Genomic DNA, 11,679 nt, shown 5'->3' on the forward strand with positions numbered 1-11,679 from the left:
GTATTTTCCAATCACATGGAAATCAACTCTCCTAAATTATATCATGCCATTCTCTCAGGAGATATTGTCTTAATTGGGTGAGGAAAGGGATTTACTACTTCAATGGCTCTTTGTAAAAATGCCTTTCACTTTCTCAGCATCAAAGCCCCCGTCCCTGTTGCCTCATCGCTTTAACATCTGTTAGATGCTGTTGCTGTTTTTCAAACAGATTGTGCGTGAAGTGTGACCTTACGTTTCTATAGCGCTCAGGACAAAATGTGTATCCTGGGTTCTCTCTGCCTCTGAAGGATGGATGACAGTCCACCTTCACGTCCCCCTGCATGTATCCAGGAGGCTTTGAAGCAGGTGAATGCATGCAGCAGTAGCCCTATTCATGCCTTTTCTTCTCCTTTATTTAAAAAAAAAAAAAAATCGGTATCTTTCATATTTAGTAGTTGAACCATCTTGACAAAGGTAAATTATCCACTTACAAATATCTTCTTGCCCTGTCAAATCCATGAGGCTAAGAGACATGGAGATACTCAATTTAAAAATTATAAACAAAAACCCTATGTCTCTCTAGCAGAGATCAGCAAATCACACCGGCTGGCCAAATAAGGGGCTGCCGGTTTTTATAAAACTTTTTTTAAGATTTTGTTTTTAAATGTTTATTTTAAGATTTTATTTTAACCCCCATGGCGCTCAAACTCACAATCAATCCCAAGACCAAGAGTTAGAAGCTCTACTGACTGAGCCAGCCAGCCGCAGCTATAAATAAAGTTTTATTGGTGCTCGGCCACACCCACTTGTTTACATAGTGTCTATGTCTCCCGGGACCAAACTGACAACTTTCCACAAAGACTCAATCCCCCCGCAAAGGCTAAAATAATTACATTCTGGCCCTTTACAGAAAACACTTGCTAATCCCTGCTCTAAAGAGGTACTAACAGGGGCACCGGGGTGGCTCGGTTGGTTGGGCGGCTGCCTTGGGCTCAGGTCATGATCTTGGCATCCCAGGATGGAGCCCAGCATCGGGCAGTCTGCTTCTCCCTCTCACCCTCCCCCATCTCGTGCTCTCTCTCTCTCGTTCTCTTTCAAATAAATAAATAAAATCTTTAAAAAAAAAAAAGAGGTACTAACAAATATAATACAGGTCACGTATGTCATTCCAAATTATTGAGTAGCCATATTAAAAATCAAAAAGGAAACAAGTGAGGTTAATTTTAACATATTTTAGCCCAACATACATAAAGAGTGTCATTTCATCACACGATCAGTACTAAAGTTATTAAGAAATCGTCCTTCTTGGGGCGCCTGGGTGGCTCAGTGGGTTAAAGCCTCTGCCTTCGGCTCAGGCCATGATCCCAGGGTCCTGGGATTGAACCCTGCATCGGGCTCTCTGCTCAGTGGGGAGCCTGCTTCCTCCTCTCTCTCTCTGCCTGTCTCTCTGCCTACTTGTGATCTCTGTCTGTCAAATAAATAAATAAAATCTTTAAAAAAAAAAAAAAGAAATCGTCCTTCTTTTCCTTCTCACAAGGTCTCAGAAGTCCATCTCCATAGCCATTAAGACTAGCTCCATTTCAAGAGCTCGGTAACGACCTGTGACTAGTGGCCACCGTGTTGGTCCAGGTAGCTCTAAAGGGCTTGCTAAGTGAAAGGAGAAAAGTAAGAAAAAGGATGAATTTTTCAGTAAAGGTTCCAGCTTCACTCAAGTGAAACGGGATGTAACAGATTTCCTGCTCATGCGAAGCATATCCCCAGTAATATTTGGGACATAAAACATCATTTGTGGTGTCCCCGAAATGCACATGTTAACTGGATGTCCTGGTTTTCTCTGGCCACCTACGCCTCGGGCCCTGAGTCTTCCTGCTCAGTAAAATTTCACGTGGGAGGCAGCAAATGGAGAGGACGTTTTCCGGAGGTCTCTGCTCTGCTCTGGTGCCTCGAGTGAGCGTTTAACTGATTTTGGAAATTGCTGGTGTGCACACACTCACTGGCCTTGGAGATCAAGTAATGCTAAATTGACCCAGCGCAAGGGGGGCTGGGTGTCATGCAGAAGGCGCCAGCAGCATCCCTTAGTACAAGTCTGCATTGCCCCCACAAGCTCTTTTTTTTTTTTTTTAATATTTTATTTATTTGACAGAGAGAAATCACAACTAGGCAGAGAGGCAGACAGAGAGAGAGGAGGAGGCAGGCCCCCTGTGGAGCAGAGACCCTGATGTGGGGCTCGATCCCAGGACCCTAGGATCATGACCTGAGCCGAAGGCAGAGGCTTTAACCCACTGAGCCACCCAGGCGCCCCGCCCCCCCGCCACCAGCTCTTTAGAAAGTTTTTCTTTTTTTTAAGATTTCATTTATGTGACAGAGAGAGACAGAGAGAGAGGAACACAAGCAGGGGGAGTGGGAGAGGGAAAAGCAGGCTTCCCGTCGAGCAGGGAGCCTGATGCAGGGCTTGATCCCAGGACCCTGAGATCATGACCTGAACGGAAGGCAGACGCTTAATGACTGAGCCACCCAGGCATACCCGGAGGCTTTGCTTTAAAAAAAAAAATTTAAAAAAAAAGGTGTGTGTTGTCCCACCAAGACACTAGGAACACCTCACACAGAAAAAGAAAGTCTGCACAATCAGGACTCACAGTTAAGAGTGGACGACAAATTCCTATAGGGGGTAAAAATAATATGACTGTCTCCTTTTTTGCTTCCAGGAAAGTAGGCCAGCACTTTTTTTTTTTTCCAGTGCATTCTGAAGTGCAGAGCTGGGGAACAGGCACCGTGAGATGAACAGAGTAATTTTAAAACAGGAGAGGTGTCTGGGAATCCAGGTAAGAATCCAAGTTGTAAAAACCAAGCCCGGTGTGTCATTTCCTATACTCAAAAACTTGGTGGCACAATTCACTGTTATTGTCGTGGAGGCTTCTGACTGCGTGCTCTTCTGAAGGCAGAGCTCAAAGCACGGGGTGAAGACCATCCTGGGTCTGTGGTCAGGTGAGAGACTGGTGCGGCGGCGGGACAGTCGGGGGACCCGACATACAAGTGAATTTTTTGGCAATTGGAGCCTGATCAAAGCTGTCTACACAGTTTGAACAAGTAATAATAGACCCCCCCCCCCCAAGAAACGAAGGAGAAAATGATCTGGTGACAGCGACAATTACGCACTTTTCCTTTTACTCATCTTGAAAAATCTTCTGGGAGAAACTTTCTCACGGAAAGAACAGAGAACCTTTATGTCATTCTCTTTCCACTTAATTTCCTTGCAGAGCTCAAGATTCGAAGCACGCTGCCATCAATCCGTGATTCACTGATCGCTCAAAAGCGGTTTCTGTGCAGAAGGAGGGTGATCTGTTAGGGGGCACGAACACGTCTTTAAAGCCGTGTGCACACCAGCGTGGTCAAGCGAGTATCAGAATCCAAGAGAAGGCTTGAAATAATTCCATTCCCACGGAAGACACCAGACTCTTCCAAGTTCTCCGTCCTCCTCTTCTGATCCAACCACATTTTTCGTATCGCTTCAGTTATAGGCAGAAGCATGAGGAGCCCTTTAAAGTCTCCAGAATTCAGTGGACACATCAGCTTCTCAAAGGCTCTCCATCTGGATCGGTACTGTGTGTTCATCTGATCTTCCTGACAGCGTGCCCGTTTTAACTGGAGAGTCTTCTCTCCTACAAACCAGAAAGCTCACTCCAAAAGGGAAAGCGGAAAATGCAATGGAAAAAAAAAAAAAAAAAAAGGAGACTTCCAGGTATCTCCACAGTTTTACATTAAGCTATGTTCATTCTAGAATTCCTCAGTACGTTGACATGAAATCACTGTGAATGTACTTCACGCCACTGAAGTGTATACTTAAAAATGGTTAAGATGGTAAAGATGTGTTACGTATATTTTACCACAATAAAAAATAGAAGTACAAAAAAAAAAAGAAGAAGAAGTAAAACCCAAGAGCCGTCTGTAGACAAAATGTCATCCCCAACACAGTGTTGATGGTAAGTCTTGCCTTCTGCGTTCCTAGCATCTAGTCTGCTTTTCCTCCGTGGCTTGAAGTTCCAAAAATTGTTCTCCCTACTAAGCACATTCTTTTTTGGTCATACTCGCCATTCAGTCCTATCTCTGAACAGGACCGTAATTTAAACACGCCGATAAAAAACAGGCTTATCTAGACTGTTTACCTGTTATAAAATACAAAATAACATTACCAGTTATAAAATAACTGTTACCAGTTATTTTGGCCTAAAGTGCAGACAAACAGACTTCCACTTGAATGTTATGGCAGGTCGCCTGGGTGGCTCAGTCGGCGAAGCGTCTGCCTTTGGCTCAAGTCATGATCTCGGGGTCCTGGGATGGAACCCTGCATCGGGCTCCTTGCTCAGCGGGGACTCTGCTTGTCCCTCTCCCTTTACCCTCCCCACTGTTTGTGCTTGCTCTCTCTCAAATAAATAGATAAAATCTTTAAAAGATAAGTAAATAAACATAAACATTATGGTAATAACCAGTTACCTCTTCCAAATTCCAGGGCTACACTCATATTTCTCCTTTTTGATAGTCATCAACAATTTCTACGTACTGGGAAATTGGTGTTATTTTCATAAGCGATCAAATTCTTTCATGAGGATTTAAAAAATTTTTCCTACTGATAACTAACTTACGAGTATGTGTGTTTTGCTTTTTTTTTTTTTTTTTTTTCCCTGAGATTAAGCATTCCTTACGAAATTTCACACATTTCCTACTTGCTGCATTGGTTGAGTTTGGGGATGGTTTTCATGGTTCTGGGACTTATTAGTTGTGAGGTCTCTCGATGATGTCTACACATGGCCCTTTGTGGACTTGGACAAAGACAGAAGAGTTCAGAGGGAAGATTTTTAGCGAAGGGACATGCAGTGGGTTACACAGCAGCCTCAAATATATAGGTCCAAGTCCTAACTCCTGGTACCTCGGAATGTGACCAAAGAAGGGGTTTGTCAGATGTAGCTAAAGTGAGGATCTTGAGATGAGATCATCCCAGATTTGGGGCGTGCCCTAAATCCAATGACTGCTGTCCTTATAACAGAAAGGGGAGGAAGGTGTGAGACACAGAGACCCAAGAGGCCAGTCGAACACCAGGGTGGAGATAGCAGTGCTGAATTGACAAGCCAAGGACGCCACCAAAAGCTGAGAGAGGGTTCCAGAGGAATCCCTCCTGCAGACAGCTTGATCTCAGGGTGTGTGGCCTCTGGAATAGTGGGAGAATAAATTAATTCATGCTTTGACAACCCCCTTTGGCCCACTTCCACTAAATGTATGTTCATTTGTTACAACAGCCCAAGAAAACAAATACACATTCATACAATGGGGTTGCCTTCCAGAAACATCACCATGGCTTCTATAGAGGAAGACGGCTTGATCCAAAGGATTCCAGTGTTCAAGGGGACTGGTTAGGAAGACTGGCAATAATCCAGGTGAGAACTGCAAAAACCCAGTGCAGAGGGAGGGCAATGAAGACAAGGTTATCAAGGCAAAGGCCTCTCACAGACATTGTTGGAGATAGAGGTAGACAGGAAGGGCAGCAAGGAGCCAAGGACAAGAGTTACTGAGAAGGGGGGAGGACACAGGCAGAGGTGTAACCTAGAAAGAAGGGCAGGTGGGCCCCGGAGACGGCAGGGGAAGTGGACATGCACGGATGAGATTCATCATTGCCAAGTTAAGAAACGGACGTTGGACCTGATGACCTCCATTAGTCAAGGTCATCTGCTGAGAGAGTGCGGTGGACAAGGGCCAGGACAGAGCCATGCCAGCCCGAAGAGCTTGGGTCTGGAAGGGCGGGGAGAGCTAAAGACAGCCTCGCAGAATCGCTCGCTCTCATGGGGGCCCAGCTGGGGTTGAAGACCACGATCCATAGTACCGTGAATGCACTCCGTTGTGCAATTTTTCTTCAGCAGCCATCAGAGTTTGGATGTGGACCAAGGACGGCAGATGGCTGGGCTGATTCAAGATCGGGCTTCCGTAAAGAGCAGTACATAACATTTCGGTTTGTTTCCAATATGAGATCTGTTGGACCGATCAACTTCAATAAATTCTCTACTATAAACACTGGGTACAAAAAAATGCTCCCTAATGGATAAATACGTTGTGGTATAGTCATATGTTGAATACTGTGATAGCCTTGAGGATGAACGAGCTATAGTTCGACGGAGAGAACATCATGCACATAATGTCAAGTGACAGATGAGAGACCCCCCCCAAGATACACGCAATACAGTTCCATTAATACAAAATCCATTCCATGTAAGTGTGCATACGTGCAGTAAAACTATAGAGAAAAGCAAGGAAATGATTATCCCCAAAATCAAAATAGTGATAAATTCCGGTAGGGAACGATGATTGGTGATCATGGGGGTTTCCTGAGCAGCTGGCAACATTCCCCTTCTCGACTTGGGTGATTACTAGTTGTTCTTTTTCTATTACTCATTAAAATGTATATGAATGTTCTCTTATGCCTAGAGCTATATGTCATAATAAAAATAAAAGGGAAAGAGGTAAATTCTCTGGGACATTAATAATTCAATTATCACTTGAATTCTCTACAAAACAGAGACTATCATTCTAATAAGCCAGGAAATATTTTTTTATGGGCAAGTATTAGCAACCCAAATAAAACTAGGCAAAGAGGGAAAAGAAAAAAAGGAACATACTGGTTCATGTAATTGAATAGTCTGTGTGTGGCCTTCAGGCATGGCTAGATCTAGGTGCTCAAATGCTACCTAATAGGGTCTCTCTCTACTCCTCCACACCATGTTTCTCAGTGTTATCTTCAGTCTTAAGCACTGATAAAGAAGATGGGTTTTATCATAACTAGATTTACATGTTACCAGTTTAGCAAGCAAGCAAGCAAATAAACAAAGGAAGAAACCTCTTTGTCAGCAATTGTAACAAAAGCCCATATATGGCTCTTTCTGGATCATCATGGGCGACAGACTCTCCCCTAACCAGTCACTGTAGCCAAGGGATGTGACGTGCTGTTTGGCCAGACCTGCTCCCCAACTTTATCACCAGAGTTCTGTATGTCGCAGAGTGACAGCCCAGTGTTCCATAAAGAAACTTTACCTGTTTTAACCAAAAGACAGGGACTGGCCATGGAAGTAGGCAAAACCCACCGATGTGCACCATGAATATTTCCACCTTCCTCTGGTGCTCTCACCAAGCAGTAATTTCCTTTCACTTCCCACTCCTACACATCAAACAAGCCACCTCCAAAGAAACAGCAAAGACGAACAGAATAAAATACACAAAAAAGACCCCAGAATTTAGAAAGCAGCGAAAAGCCTTGACAGAAGGAGTGAATGACTCCACTTTCCCCAACCTTTGGCCTCTCATTCATTAGCTACTGGGAGTCGGAGCCAAACTTATACACATAATTATATAATTTCTATCGACTTCCCGATAATGGATTCCAGCTAGCATGGTTCGGTAGAAGAGAATGTAACATTGTGCTTGGCAGAGCAATGAAGGACTCCACACTGACCCAACTCCCTCGGCCTTTGCCCAGTGTCCTGCAACTTCTGTCCCGGAGCCTCTAGGGACAAATGGAACTCAGTGAGCTTTTTAAAGTGAATAAAGGGGGAAGATCATGAGTGCCCTGGGAGGGTCTGGGAAAAATGGATTTCCTCCCGAAGGAAAGGACACACTTTGCCCATAACTGACGGAGCCAGCCGGTGCTCCAGGACCACTCCAAGGTAATCACAACCATGCATGTCTCCTCATTATGTCTGTTGTTCACAGAATCCTCTGTGCTCCTGCGGACACTGCCAAGGCTGGACGTCAAGGCAGATCCACGCAAATCTGAAAGCATCCTGAGATCAACAAAGTCTTCCTGGCCACCCCACAGGGGAATCAAACGTTACTAAAGGCTGTTGAAACCAGAGCTCCAGCAGACACTAGCTCCTGGACATCTCTCTCCTCCCTCCCTCCTTCTCTCTTTCTTTCTTGTAACATCTCCTTTCTGAGAGCAGCTCGAGGAAACCCACAAGATCAGAACCTCCACATCCTCTCCCCAGGTCAAGCAACTAAAGAGAGAGAACACTCCTTTTAATAATTACCAGTTATCATTTCACAACCAAAGGCTTTGTGGTTTCTGTCACCTACGATCAATGAAGATTAAATTAACATCTTGAAAAGCCGCATGATTATTCCACAAACACACCTTAGGCTCCCTCGTCGGGCCGAGCACCACGGTAAACTCTGGGGACGCAGACATTAATAAGACACAACTCCTGCCAGAAAGAGATGACTCAGGAAAAACTCATCTCGAGTAGCATTTTCAGCTGACCCTCAGGCTGTGCGGTGAAGAGGGAATATAGAAGTAATCTCTTTTTTAAAAATCTCTCATCTCGCAGAACAGAGAATTAAAATGGCAGCTGTCCTGTGGGGACATGACTCAGGCCTCTCAGTTCAGAGCTGCCCTCCCCACCACCGAGAGCTCTCTCCCTTCCGCAGGCCTCCTCTCTCTGCAGGCTGCCAGGCTGAAAGCACCACCCCGCCCCAACCCCCACCCCCAGGACACACACCCCAGGCTGCAGGAGGGGTGTGAACCCTCCCCCACCAAGCCTCTCAAGTGGTCTCCCCAACCCTGTTCCGGGCTGAGTTGTGTCCCCCCACCAACCCCAACTCTGTGTTGAAATTCTAACTCCCACTACCTTAGAATCTGACTGTATTTGGAATCAGGCTTTTGAATGAAATGAAATGAGATGAAATGGGGTGATCAGGGTGGGTCCTGATCTAAAATGACTGGCATCCTTGTAAAAAGAGGAGATTGGGACCGAGACACACAGGGAGACGTCAGCCACCAACACACGGAGGAGAGAGGCCTCGGGAGAAACCACAGCTCGGGACCGCTCCATCTCACAGGTGCAGATTTCAGAACCGCCAGGAAATAGAGCCCTGTTGTCTCAGCCACCCACACTGCGCTACTTTGCTAAGACAGCCCTAGCCGGCCTGTACAAACCCCATCCACCACTGGCAAAATGCAGAGACCCGACAGAAACCCCCAAGTTTTCAGGGTGCCTCTGTTTTCTCCTCCAGTTTTGAACGAGGAGACGCCTCACTCTCCGGACCAAAATGGGAGTCAGCACACCAGGACTCATGCAGGAGCACCCCCATCCAGCAGCCCCCAAAGCCTGTCTTCTTCCTCCTCCTCTGACGAGCCCCCCCAACCACCCTTTCAAGCCCTGGCTTGGAGAAGCCCAGGGAGCTCTTGCTGACTCTGGCTTCACGTGATGGGAACAGATTGTGAACTATACGTTTGCCAATTTTTCCCCTGTGCCAGACCATTTTTAAGTGATATGTGCACAGAATGGCATTTAAAGGCCTTAAATCTCTCCCCAGGGAGAGAAAAGAGCAGAAAATAGCCCCCAGAGCTCACATAAGATCAGCCAGAACAGCTGAGGCAGAGTTTGGGTGGTTTTTCTGTTCGGTTTTTGTTGGTGGGGGGGAGGGGGTGGGGGGCTTCTTTTCTGGTTGGTTGTTTTGGTTTTGGGAGCTGAAGGAAAGGAGCAGAAAAGGGAGAGCACCTAGTTAACGGGCAACTAGTCAGGAGAGTCACGTCTAGATGGGGGGTGGGGTGGGAGGGGGTTGGGGAGACTGGAGTCCAGCTCCTTGGAGTGGAGGGTGAGCAAGCCTCAGGGGCTGTGTGATGACCCTTCAGAAAGCTCAGCCCCTGGGGACACTCAGCCTTCACCTCAAACCCACCCCCTTTCCTGGACAAGGGCTTGGTGTTTTTTTTTTTAAGAAATGTTTTTTTAAGCAGCACTTCCTGTTATGTTGGAGGAAGGCTTGGGCCGTTTTATTATGAAGCAATTCTCTTTTTTAAGTTACAAAAAAAGAGAGAGAGAGACCATATTTCCAGCGGGCTAGAATTGGCCTTCCTCAAGCATCCATGTTTTAAATCTATTTTCTGAAGCCCTAATTACGCCTTCCAAGAGCTCGCTCTGTTTCATGCGCATTCTGAAACAGAAACTCTCATGTGTTTTAACATTGTCTGCTTCAGCTGAAAAGGAAACTGTAAATTTATACAGTCTGGTTTAAAAAAAAAAAATTGGCCATTGCATCTTAATGAGTCTCTAGAACGGGGCTGGGCAGAGCCCCAGGCCCCGGCTACCTCCACGGCCCATCCCCCTTCTCCTCCTCCACTTCCTCTTCCCATCCCCCCTCTACTTCCCATCTCCCTCCTCCCCCACCTCCCATCCCCCTCCCCCCCACCTCTCATCTCCCTCCCCTCCTCCTCCTCCCCCAGTCCCCCTCCCCTGTGCATACCTTTCCCCTTCCACCTTCCATCCCCGCCTCCTTCTCCCATCCCCCTCTCGCGGGCAGCCTCCCATCCCCCACTGCCCCCGCCTCCCATCCCCCCCTCCACTTTCTATTTCCCTCCCTCCGGCCGCCTCCCCTCCCCCATCTCCACATTCCACTCCCCCCTTCCTTGCCCCCTCCCTTCCCCTCTCCCCTCCCCGCCTTCCCCCGGCAACCACAGGCTTCCTCCCCCTCCTTCCCTCGTCCCTCCCCGCCAACCCCCTCCCCCCCCCCCCCCCCCCGTGACCTCCTCTCCCGGCCCCTCTCCGTGGGGGCCGGGGTCTGGAAAGGTCACGTGGCCCCCTCGGCCTCCGGGTGGGGTGAGGGGGCAGGCCGCCGCCGAACCTGTTCTTTGTTAAGAGGTCACCGCCAGCGCCCAGCTCTGCTGAAAGAGCTACCGAGGACCTTCGAAGAGCAGCGCACTCGCAGCGCCCCCGCCCCCACTCCGCCCCCCGTCGCCGGCCCGCCGGGCCCTCGCTGCTTGCGCTTCTCCCCCAAACGGGCCTAGCTCACCGGCTCCTGGCGGGGGAGGGGGGGGGCTAAGGCCCTCGGGGTGGGGGTGGGGTGCGGTCCCCTGCGGGCTGAGAAACAGGAAAGGGGCCGCGGGGGAGCTGGGGGGAGCTGGCCCCAGGGCCTGGGGGTGGGTGGAGCTGGGGGGCAAAAGGGAAGGAGGAGCTCCTGCAGGGAGGGGGCCCGGGGGTGCGCTCTGGGCGCTGGAGGCGCAGGCTCTGCGGGAGGGAGAGCCAGGCCTAAACACTCCGGGTGGTGCCGGTGCGGGTGGGGCGCCCAGGAGGGTGTCTCCGGAAGGGGGCTGCCTGCCCGCAGGGGGTCGTTCCCGCAGGAGCTGCCCCCCCCCCCCGACCGCCCCGTCCTAAGTTAAACCCCCTCGGTGAGAGCGCGCGGGAGGCCCGGCCGGACCGCTGTGCTCGGGGGAGCGGGGCTCGCCCCATAAGCCCAACCTCGGAGCCGCTGTTACTGTGCAGCCCTCGCGAGGGCATCGCCCGGAGGTCGGGCTGGGTGCTCGGGGCACCTGATAAAACTCTCGCTTCACGGTAGCTTCACCGCGGACGAGGTACAGAATGTTTACTCCTAAAAGAACACAGAACATAACCAATTTTCCGTCCAGAAACCTCAGAAATTCCCAGAGAAGACTCCGTGTTAACATGAGCTTGCATGACCTGCCTGTCGTGTTTTTCTGTGCAGAAAAATTTCCCATCCAAAAATGGGAGTGGAGGGTAGAAAGGAGGTGAATAATCAAATAGGGCTTTCAGGATGGAAATAGCTCCGCATTCTGATTATGTTACCTCGCCTTAAAAATATTTTTCTAGGTCACTAAATATTATTCAAAGGCGTACTTTTAATAACGGATTAAAATTGGACCGTATGGAA

Source organism: Meles meles, chromosome X, assembly GCF_922984935.1.
Source record: "Meles meles chromosome X, mMelMel3.1 paternal haplotype, whole genome shotgun sequence".
Classification (NCBI taxonomy): domain Eukaryota; kingdom Metazoa; phylum Chordata; class Mammalia; order Carnivora; family Mustelidae; genus Meles; species Meles meles.